General features: G+C 42.8%; 1 protein-coding gene across 1 annotated transcript in view; it reads right to left on the minus strand.

Annotated features, from left to right (window-relative positions):
- Nucleotides 1-18,506, minus strand: part of CCDC6 (coiled-coil domain containing 6) — a 126,000-nt gene that overhangs the window by 27,189 nt on the left and 80,305 nt on the right. The gene's annotated exons all lie outside the window — the stretch shown is intronic.

Consider the following 18,506-nt stretch of genomic DNA (forward strand, 5'->3'; position numbering starts at 1 on the left):
ACCAAAGAAATGAGGAAAAACTCTGGAAAGCGTCATAGATCTCCTATAAAACTTAGTGATTCCTTGTATTGACCATATTTTTGGCCAAATTCTGAAGCACATTCACAGCCATTAAAGAAAAAAGTCTGACCCTGGCTGGATAGCTCAGTTGGTTAGGGAATCATCCCAACATGCCGAGGTTGTGGGTTCAATCCCTGGTCAGGGCACGTACAAGACTCGATCAATGATGGCATGACTAAGTGGAACAAAATCAGTGTTCCTTTCTCTCTCCCTCTCCTTTCCTCTCTCTAAAAATCAATTCAAACAAACAAATAAGAACCTCCAAATTCTAAGGCATTTACTGTTAAGAGACCCTGTTCTGTACTTAACTAAAAGCATAATAGTGGGTAATTGGTAGGCAAGAAGAGAATTCAAGCAAGGCATTGTTTTGCAGTAGAGAAACTTATGCCCAATTACTTTTCATTTTAGAGTAATCATGCATAATGCTAACTAACAATTCTAATAATCAAAGCCAGACAAAGTTGTCTTTACTCTTGGACAACTTACTAATCATATGCTCCAGTAGGTGCTCACCTGCTGTGAGCCTCAATGTCCTTACCTGTAAAATAAGAAGGTTGGCCTAGACCCACCCTTTCACTTTAGAGCTGAAGAAACCCCTAATTGGCCTGAGAGATGATGTGACTCAGGCAAAGAAATATCACTAGGATAGGAATAGAAATCAGACACTATGGTGTCCAAGAGCTGGGTCCCATCCAACCAAAAATACGCAGATCTTAAGGGGAAAATTATTCTATAGTTTTAAGTCTATGTTCTTTGCCAACAATTCTTGGGAGTAGCAGAGTAGGGGTTAGCTTCCTGACTCTGGAAGTGTGAATAAACAGATAAGAGAGCAGGGCAAACGGATTGAGAATGCACAGGAACCTCAGCTTCTTTCGGCACCAGCTATCAATTTACTGACCACTTCAGCAGAGCAAGGCTTCCTGGGGGTCAAACGTGTGTTTGCTGTACCAATTTGCTCTACTCATTTCCTTCCATAAAGCGGGCCACACAGGAGGCCCCCGCTCAGCAGCTCAGATCTGGGTGTTTCATTACACAGGCTGACAGTGATTCAGGAGTCCCTATTATTTAGCCCCCAAAAGCAGGTTTCCTGTCTTGTTTCGTCAGCTTTAAAAATCTCAATGCCTCAGCATTGCTGAGTTGTTCTCAGACCATTAAGGGGTAGAGAAGTTAGAGGAAATTGTATTATTTATGATTATGATTAACTGGACCTTAAATTCTTTATCAGAGTTTCCCTTCTACCTCCTGCTCATGAAATTCCATAAAGCATATATAGCAGATCTGCCTAAATTTAGGCAGAAGGAGATTTTTAGTGCTAATTTCATTGTCCTCATATGGAATAATCCTCAAATCTGGCAATATATGTTAAGTTTAGAGAATAAGTCAGAAATTCATGCTTGAATCAAAACATAAGCCCATTAACACTCTGCTTTTATTATGCCGGCCTCTATCTGTAATACCCTCCCCTATTTCCTTCCTAATAATATCTAACCGATTTTTAAATTCAGTGTCCATGCAACAGGCATCGTCTCATTCCATCACCAAACGTCAAATTCTCAGGCTAAGGCCCTGGCCGGTTGGCTCAGTGGTAGAGCGTCGACCTGGCGTGCAGAAGCCCCAGGTTCGATTCCCGGCCAGGGCACACAGGAGAAGCACCCATCTGCTTCTCCACCCCTCCTCCTCTCCTTCCTCTCTCTGTCTCTCTCTTCCCCTCCCGCAGCCGAGGCACCATTGGAGCAAAGATGGCCCGGGCGGTGGGGATGGCTCCTTGGCCTCTGCCCCAGGTGCTAGAGTGGCTCTGGTCGCAACAGAGCGACGCTCCGGAAGGCCAGAGCATCGCCCCCTGGTGGGCAGAGTGTAGCCCCTGGTGGGCGTGCCGGGTGAATCCCAGTTGGGCGCATGCGGGAGTCTGTCTGACTGTCTCTCCCCATTTCCAGCTTCAGAAAAATATAAAAAAACCCAAAAAACAAAAAAAATTCTCAGGCTACCTGAGCCCCTTCTGACTCCTTATTCTGTGAGCACCAATGGATACAATTAATGTGCAGAACATCTTCATCTGAAAGGCTGCTTTGTATTTAAGTCAGTTCAACGGACTCCCAAATTCTCTACTTCTCTTCAGTAGTTCACTTTCTCATTACAGGTTAATTAAATCAGGCCAAAAGTTCTTATTATATTCTCCAAATAAATACAGAACTTCTTTAATAGATAAATTTAAGTGTATACAAGTATAGCTGACTCTTTTGTATTCACAGCCCTTTCGTCTTCTCAGGGGGCAGATACTGACCTCCACCAAAAAAGTAGAAAAGACAGGGAGCAGCTGAGAGATGGTTCCAACACTAGCAGATTTCCGTCTTGCCGTCCCGTTTAAAGAGGAGTATGATGCTGAGGTGGAGCTTTTGAACCTACTTTGAAGTTTTACTCTATTATATAATCATTATTTCTATGAGAAAAATGTCTTTTGAACCCCAAACATCTGACTTAAAATATAAACTTTGGGTTGGGGAGATAAATGAAAAAGGGGAAGGAATTAAGATGTACAAATTGCCAGTTATAAAAAACGTTCATGGAGATGTAAAGTATAGCATAGAAAATACAGTCAATAATAATATTATAATAGCTATGATGGTACTGGATGGGTACAAGATTTATAAGGGTAATCACTTTGTAAATTATACAGATGCCCAATCACTATATTATACACCTGAAACTAATATAATATTGTATGTATCTCAAGTATAATTAAAAAAAATTTTTTAATTAAAAAAGTTCTGGAAGGAAGCCCGTTACTACTAATCCAAGATGATAAAGTGTTTGGAAAAACCCATGGTAGGGCTACCATATAAACTAAACACAGACACAAGGTCTGTTGCAACACAGAGTAAAAAGCACTTAGAATGATGATGATATAAGGAGTGTACCTGATGTTTAAAAAAAGAAATAGAGTACTCTTCAGGACCTACATTATCCAAACTCTTAGTTGGCTAGATTTTTTTTTCAAGATTTCATTTACTGATTTTAGAGTGAGGAGAGGGTGAGAGGAGAGAGAAAGGCGAGGGGAACAGGGGAGGAGCAGGGGAGGAACAGGAGGCATCAGCTCATTGCTTGTTGTCTGTGCCTTGACCAGGCAAGCCCAGGGTTTCGAACTGATGACCTCAGCGTTCCAAGTCAACACTCTATCCCAGGGGTCCCCAAACTACGGCCCGCAGGCTGCATGCGGCTCCCTGAGGCCATTTATCCGGCCCCCCTGCACTTCCAGAAGGGACACCTCTTTCATTGGTGGTCAGTGAGAGGAGCATAGTTCCCACTGAAATACTGGTCAGTTGGTTGATTTAAATGTACTTGTTCTTTATTTTGAATATTGTATTTGTTCCCGTTTTGTTTTTTTACTTTAAAATAAGATATGTGCAATGTGCATAGGGATTTGTTCCTAGTTTTTTTTTTATAGTCCGGCCCTCCAACGGTCTGAGGGACAGTGAACTGGCCCCCTGTGTAAAAAGTTTGGGGACCCCTGCTCTATCCACTGTGCCATCACAGGTCAGGCTAGATTTTTTTTTAAAACAAAAGAGGCAAGTCCTAAGAAAACAAGTGGGGTCATGGGGAATTACCACAACAATCCCCCAAACCTTTAAGTTTAGGGAGATCTAAAGGCCATTACCAGTTCAGCCCAATTTCCTACCAATTCATTATGTTTCACCACAGATGTTCAAAGCGGCGACTCTGCGGGTATCAGAATTATCAGGGAATAAAATGCACAATATTCAGAAAACGACTAAATCCAAGCCAGAAAAATGAACACAGTTTTTTCAATGAACTCAAAGTTTGTAGCCCCCCCCCCCCCCTCCCAAAACTCCAATTTTGAAATCTAAGGTTTGGAGGTGGTACCTTTGGAAGCTAATTAGATTTAATTGATATTATGAGGGTAGAGTTCCCACTATGAGATTAGTGTGCTTTCAAAGAGTTACAAAATACTCTGCAGCTTGCTGCTACCTCTCAATGAGGATCCACAGGCAGTCCTCAACCCTGAGATGGCCTTCAGCAGGACTCTGTAATACTGGCACCGACTCCGATGCCAAGACTCCAGAACTGTTAGAAATAAACTTCTGTTTTTTATAAACTCGTCTATGTTATTTGTTACAACAGCCCAAACAGGCTAAGACAGTTCTGTTTCCAGTAGAGACAATCAAGGATCTTACCTCATTCCATCCTACTTTGCCAATACATTTAGAGTTCATCATGGTTTTTCATATACAGTGAGTCCTCACTTAACGTTGTTGATTGGTTCGGTGACTTTATGCAAAACAACATATAATGAAACCAATTTTACCATAGGACAATAGATATAAACAAAAGTTAAGATCCTACAGTAGCTCATCAACATTATAAAGAACCCACATTAACCGAAGATCTACTGTATATAGGAAAGAAGTAACCGATGGGATTCCTGAGAAAGCTGCTGTATATGTTAATTTACAGACACATCACGTGCAGCTGACATGAAAAGAGCTGAGAACAATGTACGATGGTGGTTAACTGGTGGCAAAACTTCACAAATTAAATCAACAGAGACAAGTAAACTTAAAATACTGCCTCTGCTGGCGTCTGTTCAGACATCAGTGGAATTTTGCTCAGCCTTGGCAATTCTACGCTGAGAGACATCTGACCCTTACCTTCTGGAAAAAAATTTTTTAAGGACATCAAGTAGCTGATTTGTGTTACAGATGAGTTAAGACAGGTGTTCGTAGACCACAGAGCCCCCTGGGTACCTATTTGATTAATCAGGCTGAAGCTGGTTTCAGAATTGAGAACAAGTTCTAGGTCATCACCACAGCTTGTACAACGCTGCGCACAGAATGAGCCAGTGGAAGTTTGTCAGTGTAGAGTAAGAGAAAAGGAAAAAAAGAATGGTCAACGGTCAAGTTCAGCAGGTCAAAAATTACAGTTGGAAAGAAATTTCTCTATGTAACTCAGAAATATACTGATAGAGAAAAAAAGCTTGCAAAAAGTCATAAAGGATTATATATACAGCTAGATAAATAGGGTTGTCTCCTGAATGAAAGTAGTATTGGTAATAATTTATTTTCCTACCTTTTCCTATCTCCCACCTAATTTTTAATGAAATTTACTATTTTAAATAAAATTAAAAATTCAAAGCTATTTAACCATTAAAAAAGTGGCTATTTCCTAATATAACTTAATAGTATATTTCTTAATTTAGGATGTTAATTTATATATATAAAATATAGAATGAGCCAATAAACTCAAAGGATAATTGATAGTAAAGGCTTAGCTATCTGAAAGACTGAGAATTTTCCAGATTGTCCAGAGTTAACCTTTATTATCATAGCTAACAATTGTTTTCTTCTCAAAAAACTGTGCTCCTATAAAAATTAGATTTGTTTTTTGAAATGTATATATTAATAACTTCAGGACAACATTAATATCCTATTAACATTAGTATGTGAAAATGATACTATTCGTAGTTCACCAGCTCAATAAATTCTGCTTCTGTTCAATGATGTTGAGAAATGAAGGCCTTTATGGAAGAGACACACATAGTAACTCAGATTTATATGGTTTCTGGACTTAGGTTTTCATCACTTGGATATCGCACCGGATAGGCGGGTGACCGTGGCCATGCAGATTCGCACTGGATTCGGGCAGATGGGAAAGGAACTGTGGAACTGGAAAATGGTGGGCCGTTCCGTTTACGAGTCTCACAACGGCAGATGAGCAAGCAGGCAAATAAATATACATTTCACAATTGTCAATTATTCTTTTAGTTTTGATTCCAGATAAATTATTTGGTAGTGTTGGGTGAAAATAAAAATAACTATAAGGCATGCAAAAAAGCAGGAAAATAATGATCCAGATCCTGGACAAAAACCAATCAACAGAAAAAGGCACAGCTATATAATAATGATGGTTGAATACCAAGAGTCCCAAAACACTTCCCTCTCTCAGGGCTGACTAGCAAACGGGAAGGGGGGGTCCCCTTCTCTGACAAAACAATAGCAAAAAAACGGCCCCTCCCAATGGCAGCAAGCAATTTGCTATCTACAATCTGCTGCCCTGAGGGCAAACACCCACAGCCTTACACGGACTATACACAAGTGGTCTGCCCTGTGCTCATGCACCAATCAGGCAAACTACAAGCAAGCAAGCCCAACACAATTGTTTGCCCAACAAGCACATTATTATTTGTATACTAGGTTAATAATGCTAGAAGACTCTTTTACCAGATAATTACCATTAATGGAAAGCAGGTTTCAACATATTGGGTGGATACTCTTTTGCTACATCAAGAGTACAGTGGAAAAGTCTTTCAGAAAGAAGTCATAACCTAGTATATGTTGCAGATATACTACTATATCAGTGGTTACTATCACTTCATTATCTAAAATGAGCTTCCTTAACAAAATAACATTAGGGAAAGTATTCTTGATGTGCTTTGGAGAATGTCTCTAGTAAATCATCAACCAAATGCTTATTTTGGTCATAAAGAAATAGACTCATACATTTCAAAATCACAGGCATCTAGGAAGTCTCAGTGTTATCTCTGGATTTTACTGCTCTTACCAACGCCCTTCAATTAACATGCAGTCTTCAACCCCAGTGCATGACCAGAAATGCCCAGTCGGATCATAACGAGGTTCCTCTTCACACAGAAAGCATTTTGAATATTTTTCCTGTCATTATGTCACATCGTCTGTACACACTGATCCCGTGACAAGTGGTATCTGATGCTTCAAAATACAGTCTGACAAGATGGAACATAGTGAGATTTTGTACTTAACTGAAGTGGGGAAATGGGGTCTAGGGAAGGAATTCAAGGGATTTGGGTGGGGGTGGGGGGATGTCACAACCTGTAAAGAGGCTTATCTGTGTCCCTGACAAAACTCAAAGTCTACTTGCTTTTTTTAAAAGATTTTATTTATTCATTTTAGAGAGAAGAGAGAAAGAGAAGGGGAGAGGAGCAGGAAGCATCAATTCCTATATATGCCTTGACCAGGCACTCCTGGGGTTTCGAACTGGTGACCTCAGCGTTCCAAGTTGATGTTTTATCCATTGTGCAACCATAGGTCAGGCCAGAACTCAAGAGTCTACTTTCATAGGTCGGGAGTTGGGGCCTCTTGGTTGGCTTTAAGACATCCTGACAGCTCCTGGACTACAAAACAAACCACTGTTGGGCAAACCAGTGTGGAACAAGTGTGTTAGGCTTGCTCACTTGTATTTTGCCTGATTGGTGCATGAGCACGGGCAGCACCATGAGTGTATAGTTTATGTAAGGCTGTGGGTGCTTGCCCCCAGGACAGATTGTAAATTGTGGATTGCCTGCTGCCACTGGGAGAGGCCATTGTTTGCTACTGTTTGCCAGGGAAGGGTTTTTTCTGCCAGGCCTGTTTCGGCTTGTGAGTCTGGCGAGTCCAGGGAGTCCAGAGAGTGAGACGGAAGAGGTTTTCCCTGCCTGCTCGCTCGTCTGCTGTTTGCAAAACTCTAATATACGGACTGGCCCACCATTGTCTGGCTCCACTGTTCCTTTACCATCTGCCCAAATCCAATGGGAACCTGCATGGCCAGGGCCACAGCCTTACATCTGGTGCAGCCTGCGAGATTTGGATCAGATCAGTATGGAGCCGCTGCCACCTCGAGTGGTGCAGAGTAGTGGTTGTTGCTCTCCAGTGTATGGTTCCCCATGGCTCTTCTTTTGGGGACTTGGCTGGTGGTTTTTTACAGCCCTGTGAGAGGAAACCAAGAGCTCTATGCAAGAAGCTGCCCAAGGTCAAAGCTCCGGGAAGAGCTGCAGTTCTGAAAACTGCAGGTCAGGCTGCAAGCTGAGAACCAGCAACGGTGTGAACTGGAGTGAGCACTGGAGAGGGAGGCCAACTGGGTTCGAGAGCTGCAGTGTGAGATGCAGGCTGAGCACCAACGGCACCTGGAACTGGAGTGATCTCTGGAGCGGGCCAAGAGCTGGCAGCTGCAAGAGCTGAAACGGTTGCCAAAGGAGCAGCATCCATGCCAGCGGAGTGGCTCTGAGTCAGCAGGAGCAGGCGTTTCTGACTCTTCTGCGGAGGAGGCTTGGGCTGAAGCTGCCAGCCGCAGACTCAGAGCCTGGCCAGTGGTGGCCCAGGTGGTAAAAACCCAGGCAGAGCTGATGGAGCTGTGGGCACAATTCAGGCAGAAACCCAATGAGCCTCTGGTAGGGCTGCTGCAGTTGTGGGACATAGAGAATGGCATCACACTCTCCAGAACAGAGACTGAGCAATTGGCCACCATTACCATGCACTCCTCAAGGCAGCGTCTTCATAATTGCCATGACAACAGGAATAAGGGGGGAGGTCTGAGGCCTCCTGTGAAATTGGCAACTCACTGGTCCCCTTCTAATGTGCAGCAGGTGTTGGCATTAGAATAGGTGCTTTTCTTTTTTTCTTTCTTTTTTAATAGCAGCAGCAGCAGCTAAGAGAACTGTCAAGGCAGCATAGGCCTTGAATGTAAACTTGTTGAAGGGTTTGGATGGAGTTTTTGGTAATGGACAGAGAGCTTATGGAAGGGCGCTGAAGTCCATTAAGAGAGCTGTGTGGCTAGTCTCCTATAACGGTCCTTTACCTTGGTGATTTGCACAGACAGCTGGGCTGTGTATCGTGGACTGATCACTGAGCAGTGTAATGGACTCTTAGACTACAACCAGAGGGGGCACTGGCTCCCCTTGTCGGAGGGACATGCCGCTTTTGGAAAGTATGAGATACCCTGATGGGGGGCAGCTCTGGTGGAAGCTCTCCTGCACCGAGGAGCTGCTCTTACCCAGCTGCAGAGATGCACCAAGGATACTTTATGGTTTTCAAGGACACAGCCCTGGACTATACAGGCCCTCCCACCTACTCTGGGGCAGGGGGCTAGAGGTGGGCCTCCAGTTAGCGCCTTGGACAGAGTGCTCAGGGAGAAAAAGGTAAAGGGCACCTTTGTAATAATGGTAAATGTACAACTTGTACTGTTGCTGTAGTCTGTTTATGTAATGTATCTCACTCCTCACACAGGGACCATCAAGGAATATACCTAACATGTAGATTATGAGGCAAGCCACCCTAAAGGAGTGGAATGCCGGGCAAACAAGTGTGTAACAAGTGTGTTAGGCTTGCTCGCTTGCACTCTGCCTGATTGGTGCATGAGCACGGGGCAGCACCACGTGTGTACAGTCTATGTAAGGCTGCAGGTGCTGGCCCTCAGGGCGGCTGACTGCAGATTGCAGATTGACTGCCACAAGCGGGAGGGGCTACTGTTTGCTGGAAAAGGGTTTTCTCCGCCCGGTCTGTTTTTGGCTTGTGAGTCTGGAGAGTCCAGAGAGAGAGAAGGAAGCTGTTTTCCCTGCCTGCTTGCTTGTCTGCCGTTGCAAGACTCTAGCAGAGAATGGCCCACCATTTTCTGGCTCCACAGTTCCTTTACCATCTGCCCGAATCCAATGGGAACCAGCATGGCCATGGCACCCAGGGTTACACCCACTGAAAAAGAGCTCATTGAAGCTTCTCTGGAGTACTATGTATTTGCCCCTAGCTGACCTACTTCCAAGGCACCAAATCCCTTATTTCTCAGCTATGCTCTGGCTTTTCCCCCTTCCAAATAAACAGTAGGTAGAATGCTTGTACTCAAGCTTCTTGAGTCACACAAACATCCTCAAGGATTTGCTACAATCAAATTCCCACTCTGTGGACTTGAGGGCTCACTATGATTGTGTCTTGTCCCAATACAGCTCACCGAAATGTGCACACAAAGGTTAGTACATTCTTCAAAATAATAATAATAAAAGCAAGGCAGCAAATTATAATACATTATTGTTAAACCAGAGGAGGAGGAGGAGGAGGAGGAGGAGGAAGAGAATGAGAAGGAAGAGGAGGAGGAGAAGGAAGAGGAGGAGGAGGAGGAAGAGGAGGAGGAAGAGGAGGAGGAAGAGGAGGAGGAGGAAGAGGAGGAGGAGGAAGAAGAGGAAGAGAATGAGGAGGAAGAAGAGGAGGAGGAAGAAGAGGAGGAGGAAGAAGAGGGAGAGAAAGAGGAGGAATAAGAGGAGGAGGAGGAGGAAAATGAAAAATATAAGTAGTAGTTGTTTGAGGAGCCTTGTAGCTAGGTAATGTTTTATCATTTTTGTATGTCTATGTTTTCTGAACTTTCTTGAAAGAGCAACGGATTACTTTTATAATGCAAACATTTAATAATAGAGATCAGTACTTGAAATCAAATCTCAAAGCATGCACAGTGGTCACTAAATATCACCTCCTTAATGCAAGTGAACCCTCAAGGAACATGGCTATTCTTTGGGAAAAATAAATAAATAAAAAAGCACAGACAACAGCAGGTGCTGCCCAGAGCAATTATAACAGACTTCTCTCACTGCCGGGGGCTGAAAGGCCAGCTGTTAGCATGGATGAAATTCTTAAACACGCAGTCTGATCCTACTACCTATGAATTTAAGAAATATTCTGTTCAACAAAGGCAACAACAAATCAACTAAGGGTACAAACCCGAACATGAGCCACTAGCTACTCAATTCACAGATGTCGAAGTCAGAAGCGCACACAGATTATCTGTATAACTCACTAGAGTTGGTGCAGCTACTAAAATAAGTAGCATCAGCATTGTGTGTAGACCAGGGGTCCCCAAACTTTTTACACAGGGGGCCAGTTCACTGTCCCTCAGACCATTGGAGGGCCAGACTATAAAAAAAACTATGAACAAATCCCTATGCACACTGCACATATCTTATTTTAAAGTAAAAAAACAAAACGGGAACAAATATAACATTTAAAATAAAGAACAAGTAAATTTAAATCAACAAACTGACCAGTATTTCAATGGGAACTATGCTCCTCTCACTGACCACCAATGAAAGAGGTGCCCCTTCCAGAAGTGCGGTGGGGGCCGCATGTGGCCCGCGGGCCGTAGTTTGGGGACCCCTGGTGTAGACCCATTGTGATATCAGCTTGGTTTGTGTTTTGAATGAATTGACTTCCCAGACAATAAGGCAGAGTCCATCTTGTGGCTTTCACTTAGAACCACTGTTATAAGAGTGAGAAACATTAAACATTTCTTCCTTCCTAATAGGATGTAAAATATATGTTTCCTTGTTTCATATTAGAAAAAAGGAACAAAAATTTAATCTTATCCTGAGGACTGAAATTCATCACTCTAAACCCCAGCTTCTGTGATTTGGTAGCTACAGACACATGACGAAAGACAGTGGAATAAGTGGGTGTCACCCTTGCACTGCCTCTTCTGCAGTTGGCTGATGTTGTCTAGTTGCTAACGCTATCCACTATGTACCTATCAGCACTGAGGCCTGCATGAGCCCCAATATAGCTCCATGGCAGCCTCTGCATGACATCACTATAAAGCAAGCCTATGCCCTCAAAGACACTATATACAGACTGCCAAAACCCCTCTCTTCCTTGCCCAGTGACAGAGAGGAGGGATTCCACTTCATATCCTCTTCACGAGCTTTCTCTCTGTTCTTGGCATCGCTACTCCATGCCGTAACCGCAGTTGCTTTTCATTGCATATCTCCTCTTCTGTCTTCTTTCACATCTCTGTTTCCCTGCAACAAGCTGAACTTAGCTTCATCCAGCCAATGTGCATCAATTAACAAACAGTCAAGCAGGGTGCCAAGGAGCTCAGTTCTTTGCGGCTGGTACGGGGGAGAGGGGCAGCAGTACACTGCTCCTCTGCACCACAATATTCCGCAGGGCATCTCTCATCACTGTCCGTAGGGCCCCTGGCCTCCCTAGACCAGGCTGCATGAGGCCAGGAATAAAGGCGGGTTAGATGAATGTAAGATTGTGCCATGCAGGTGCACTGACTGCAGTGTGGGCAAGAAGAATGTCAAAGGGGTGGGGTCACAGATGACATGAGCACAAAGAGATTCAAAAATTAAACAGATAACCAGGTGAAGGAAGGTTGTTAGACATTTGAAGCTCAAATAATATGCAGGTACATTTCCCTGGACATTTACATAATATGTCATTTACCATATATAAGAACATAATGTCATGTACCACAGACATTAGGTGGAATCTTTCATTATTAATGGCAGCAGCCACAATTTCTGGAGCGCTGATTAGATGTGAGTCACATGGTAGTGAGGTCAACAGGTGCTTTCCCTCCTTTACCTTACAGGTAATTTATAGGGAAGAAACAGTTTCACTGCTGGCTAATTACTCGTTGTGTAGCAAGTGTTACAAGAGAAGGCCTGTTTGGAAATACTGTACTTTCTAGCAGAGACCCCTAAGTGGCTGGAGAAGGCACGTCTGTAAAAGGAACAGGATGGAGTGGGGAGGGAAAAAGTGGGCCAGGCAGAGGGCACAGATCCACAGAGATTTAGGGCAGGAAAGCGCTGGGCACAGCGGAGCGTGTTTTTCAAAGTGCAGATCACAGACCATTACTGGGCTGTGAAATTAGTTGAGTCAGTTGTGACCTACATTTTGCTAAAAATCAAATAGGACTGAATGGAAAATCGGTGTGAAGCACATAAGGTTGTTTAATGAAACTTGTCCCAGTCATAGATACAGTTATAAAAACCTCAGTGTATTGGGTTACCATGTAAACTTACATCTTGCTATGCAGCCCACATGGGAATAGTTCTGCATGGAGAGTAAGGAGAAGCACAAGGGAAGATTAATCCTCTCAAGAAACCTACAGGTTAGAGACTATGTCTGTTTCGCAACACAGATCAAACCGCATACTTGAGATCACCCAGCTCACCCAGATGGAAGGAAGACTTGAACCCAGAGGAGAGTATCCCTAAACTACACAGGCTAAAATAGTGTCTGTCTAAATGAACGCTAATGAATGAAACTACCATGCCAATTCTAAATCCAATCCTTAGGTATGGGCATCTGTACGTTGAGAGGAAGAGACCTCTCAGATAAGAAAATTACCCCAAATTACAAAAATAATTGAGAAAACTCCACTGGGCCAACTACAGGGAAAGAATCCGGTGTCCGGTGCATGGCAGGCAACACTGTTCACTAAAGTGTTAGCTGAACTGCATGACTAAGTCTCCACTAATTCACTCCAGGGTTTTCCTATTCTACTACCTAGTAAATGGTTAGGTACGTAGCTCTCCTGTTAATGGCTGCTGTTTTCTTCTGTCCCACAGGAAAATTTCCCGAGCCAAATGAACAGAAGACTCTCATACCTGCTGAGCTCAACTTCACTTAATAATTAAATTAATGGTGCCTTTTAATGCTCGTCATGCTATTCCAGAGAAGGAAAAAAATCAGTCCTAGTTGGCAGAAATTATTCAGATCAGGATTTCCTAACACAGAGAATATTCCAAGTTCTACATATTCTTACCTAAGAAAATGTGAATACCAAATTAGAGATGATCGGTGAACGCAAAGTTGAACAAAAGTCTTCAAATAAGGTGTTTGTTAAAGACACCCTAATAGCACTAAAGTCATACTGACTAGACTAATCCCATTTATTAGACTAATACTATTAGTGCTGCAAACACCTCATAATTTTACATTATTCTGTCCATGCTTTGTTACATCTGTGTATAGAGTTAAACATTCAGAATGCTAAATAAATGCCAAAGGGGTAACTGAAATAAATGGTTAAGAACACCTGGACTGTGCCACTGGAAGAACGCCTCTTCTCTGCCGGGGTTTCCATTTCTGAAAAGGCAGTATAAGCAGGTTAGGCTACTCACAAGCCATCTCAGTCTGTCACCAAGCTGCAAGTCACACCAAGACCTCCTGTCTGTCACCAAGCTGCAAGTCACACCAAGACCTCCTATCTGTCACCAAGCTGCAAGTCTCACCAAGCCCTCTCCCCTTTACAGCAAGTTCAGGGGGGAGGATTCTTTTTTTTTTTTTTCATTTTTCCAAAGCTGGAAACAGGGAGGCAGTCAGACAGACTCCCGCATGCGCCCGACTGGGATCCACCTGGCATGCCCACCAGGGAGCGATGCTCTGCCCCTTTGGGGACGTTGCTCTGTTGCATCCAGAGCAATTCTAGCACCTGAGGCAGAGGCCACAGAGCCATCCTCAGTGCCTGGGCCATCTTTGCTCCAATGGAGCCTTAGCTGCGGGAGGGGAAGAGAGAGACAGAGAGGAAGGAGAGGGGGAGGAGTGGAGAAGCAGATGGGCGCTTCTCCTGTGTGCCCTGGTTGGGAATCGAACCCGGGACTCCTGCACGCCAGGCCGACACTCTACCGCTGAGCCAACTGGCCAGGGCCTCTGGGGGGAGAGGATAGGGGAGCAGGAGACTGTTGTCCCAGATCCTAGGAGGAGATCTGATAACCCTGCCTCTGGATTTCCTCATTGTCTCATGTCTCTACTTGGGTCTGCGGACAAAGGTAGATTTCCCCCAACATGGTCTTCCAGCTCTATAATCCTATGAATTCATATATTGCAAAACACCAATAGAACAGAACCATTTGTAGCACAGAGTTCTTGATGATGCTGATCAAGCTGCTAACACTCCCTATTTGAAGAATGAAAAGATCTTAGATTCAGGGTCTAAAAGAATAATAAATGCTGACTAATTAAGTGCCCATGCCAAAGGGGGCCTTCTGGCATGTGAGTGGATTAGGACTACTTTGAAAAAGAGCCCAAGACGGTGTCTCAAACACCATTAAGTTCTGCTTTTCAGATAATGGGCAGGTGCCTATTAAATATCATTACAATCCAAGCTACACCTTTAAAACAACATGTTACGGCCAACACAAATCTCTGGTAGAAGGCCTTCAAATATTTCTTCTGCAGGTTTAATCCATGAGGTTCAAAATATGGATTATTTAAAAAATAATAGCAGTACCCACTTCATGTTGAGTGCTTACATAGCAGGCATTCTGCAAATTGCCATACACTCGTTCCCATTTATAGTATCTAATGTAAGTTTGCTATTATTGCCATTTTATATGTAAGAAAACTGAGGCTCAAAAGTGAACTGACTGGGACAAAAAGATAGCCATACACAAAAGAATGAATTTGGACCCCTATCTCACACCATACATAAAATTTAACTCAAAATGGATCAAAGACCTAAATGTAAGAGCCCAAACTGATAGAAGAAAACAAGGTTAAATCTTCATGACCTTTATTATATGTGCTGCTGAAGCGATCACAGTCTTCATGACCTTTGATTTGGCAATGGATTCTAAGATATGACACCAAAATCAAAAGCAACAAAGGAAATAGATAAACTGGACTTCACCGGAATTAAAAACTTCTATACTTCAATGTACATTATCAAGAAAGTGAACACACACACAGAATCAGAGAGACTATTTGCCAATGATGTATCTGATAAGGCGCTTATATCCAGAATATGTAAGGAACTAGTACAATTCAATAATAAAAAGGCCTTCAACAGACATTTTCCCCAAGAAGATGCACAAATGGCTAATGAGCACCTGAAAAGATGCTCAACATCATTAGCCACCAGGGAACCATGAAATCACAGGGAGACACCACTTCACAGTCACCGGTATGGCTGTGATCAGTACGGTGCAGCCACTTTGGGAAGCAGTCTGGCAATCCCTGCAACAGGAATACACAGAGTAACCATGTAACCAGCAATTCCACTGCTAGGTATATATTCAAAACAAAAACAAAAACAGATGCCCACACAAAAAAAATTGTATATGAATGGGTCACTCCAGAATTACTCATAATAATCAAATCATTGAACAACAACCCAAATGTATAACAAATGATGAATGGATAAACAAAATGTGGTATATCCATACAGTGGAACATTATTTGGCTGGGAAATGAATGAAATACCAACACATATTATAACATGGATAAAGACATTATGCTAAGTGAAAGAAGCCAGTCACAAAAAGACCACATACTATGATTCCACTTATATAAAGTATCCAGAATGGGCAAATATATAGACAGAGTTGTTCTTGTTTAAGGGGGATAAGGGACTGAGGAACAGCTTAAGGGTACAAAGTTTCTTTTTGACGTAATGAAAAGGTTCTAAAATTCATTGTGGTTAGGGTTACACAACTCTGAATATGCTAAACACCACTGCATTAAACATTTTAAATGGGTGTTTGTGTAGGATGCGAATTATAGCTCAGTAAAGCTGCTACCAAAAAAAAAAAAAAAAAAAGTAAACTAAGATATGCAGAGGAAACAGATTCACATCTGGTTCCTTTCAGTACTGTGTGCAAGCCCTGAACACTACACTGAACTGCCTTCCAAAATGTAAATGACCCCTCTTCAGTCACCTGTTCAAATCCACACTACTCTAACAAAGCAGTGGCAGGGCATGAGACATTTCAAAGTATTGCTTTTTATTATTTTAATTTGTCAGAAGAGCAAATGCATGTTCTCCACATAAATCATTATAAAGCATAGTGTAGTGCATGCCTTGGCTCTTCTGATAATAATCTATATAGGATAGATACATTATATAATATAGACTATGACATACAATATATGGTATAATATAATATAATATAATATAATATAATATAATATAATATAATATAATATAATATAATATACAACAGATGATAATCCCTAGAGATGACCACAGAAGGTCAGATAACATCCATGGAAAAATAAAAGATTTCCACTGGAAAAAAAAAAAAACATTTCCCCTAAATACTAACTAAAATTATTTACAGCAAAACAAAATATGGAGTAAATTCCCCAACATTTAATCACCCTGAAGATACCCAAAACAAACAGGGGAAAGTTTTATGATATTAAATTTCTCCATCTTAATTAAAATAAGGACTTGATATCCTGGATCTGAGGTTTATTTTTTGTACTGGGTTTAGCAAAACCCGTATTCCATTGTGGAAATCCACTTCATTACCACTGAGGTCTGAAATAAGCCTAAAAATACACTGAGTCATTAATTTGTAAAGAATGTATGCCCTGGACCTCATTTCAAAGGGGTACAGTTACTGAAGTCGGCAAGTCTTAAGAGGGGGCAGCAAGTCTCTTTCAGGGACTGTCGGATAAGACTGCCCTTCTCTCTCTGATGTGAGACCACTATCTCCCCCTTGTGGCCACAGCTAAACCTCGGCGGTTACAGCCCTTGTCCCAGTATCTCCTTAGAAGCCTGTGAACAAACACAAGAGCCAAGCTGTTTAAATAAATGGTTGACCACCATCACTGTGAAGGCCATGACCAAGTGAAGTTCTCACAGTACGAACCAACCACTGTGAGAACTTCACTTAGTTAATTCTTTATTAACAAATATCACTAACAAGTACTTGCTATGTCAGGACTGAAACAAGAATCTTCAAAGCTTTAACTTGAACAGAACGAACTGGCTATTGCAGATCCTGGGAATTCAACAGGTGAATGTTTTTAAACTGTGTGGGGAGGGAGAGCCTTCTAAATTTACACATTGCACCTTAATTCTGAGAATAAATGGTAAAAATAGTTTACTCTGAGTATGTATAAAATAGTCAACTGTAATGGAATTCTTTTTCTTTTCCCTAAAAAGGATAAAGAAATTCTTTTAGGCCATTATTCACAGTCTTGGAAAATCTAGTAACATTCCTCCTTTGACACATAGGTAACGTAGGGAAAACAGCTGTTAGGCGTGCTCTCCTGCACTCCGCATGATCAGTGCATGAACACGAGGCAGAGGCACGTGTGCAGAGCCAACGCAAGGCCACGGGCGCTTGTCCTCATGGCAGATCGCTCGCCCGCCACCACGGGGGCCCATTTTCCCGTTCACTTGCCTGTGCTGAGAGGGGTGATTTTGCTCTTTGTTCACCTGCTGCTGTGAGAAGAGGTTATCCCCTGCCTGTTAGCTCGCCCACGTTGAGAGACTATGAAACCGGTATGGCCCTGTGCTTTCTGGCTCCACAGTCCCTCTCTCCCATCTGCCCAAGTCCCACATGGATCTGCCTGGCCTCGGCCACCAGCAGTACAGGTAGGTACAAGAATAACATGAAAAGTCAGCTAGGTAAGTTACAAACCAACCCTGACTTCTTCCCAAATCCTTACAATCCCATCGCCATTATTTTCAGGCATAGAGATAAACTACAGTGGATCTGAGGGTGATTTAAGAACCAGTCGGCACAGACGGAGAGATACACAGCATGATCCTAAAGCTGAAATATATCTGACAACTTTGCATGAAGGGGTTAGGATTTCTGCAATCAGGATCCAAGTTACAAAGAGCTGGAAGATGTTAATGCACATGGAATTTTACATGGAAACCAAGTAACAGTACACTGTGGTCAGCCTCTTATTCGTCTCGGGAAACAAAATTTAGGACACTAGAGTGGTGGAAGAGCATTAGGGAGGACCTGGGCCAGGGATTAACAGGTAATTTTAACTGAGACACCAACCTGGGAGAACCAGGGAGGCTGCCCCCAGTTCTACGTGTGGGAGTCCGAGAACCAGTCTAGACTCCCAACGCAAGGACTGTGACCAAGGCAAGGACGTCGTCTGCCAAGGGCAAGGACAAAGAAACGAGGC

This window comes from Saccopteryx bilineata, chromosome 9 (genome assembly GCF_036850765.1).
Source record: "Saccopteryx bilineata isolate mSacBil1 chromosome 9, mSacBil1_pri_phased_curated, whole genome shotgun sequence".
Taxonomy (NCBI): Eukaryota; Metazoa; Chordata; class Mammalia; order Chiroptera; family Emballonuridae; genus Saccopteryx; species Saccopteryx bilineata.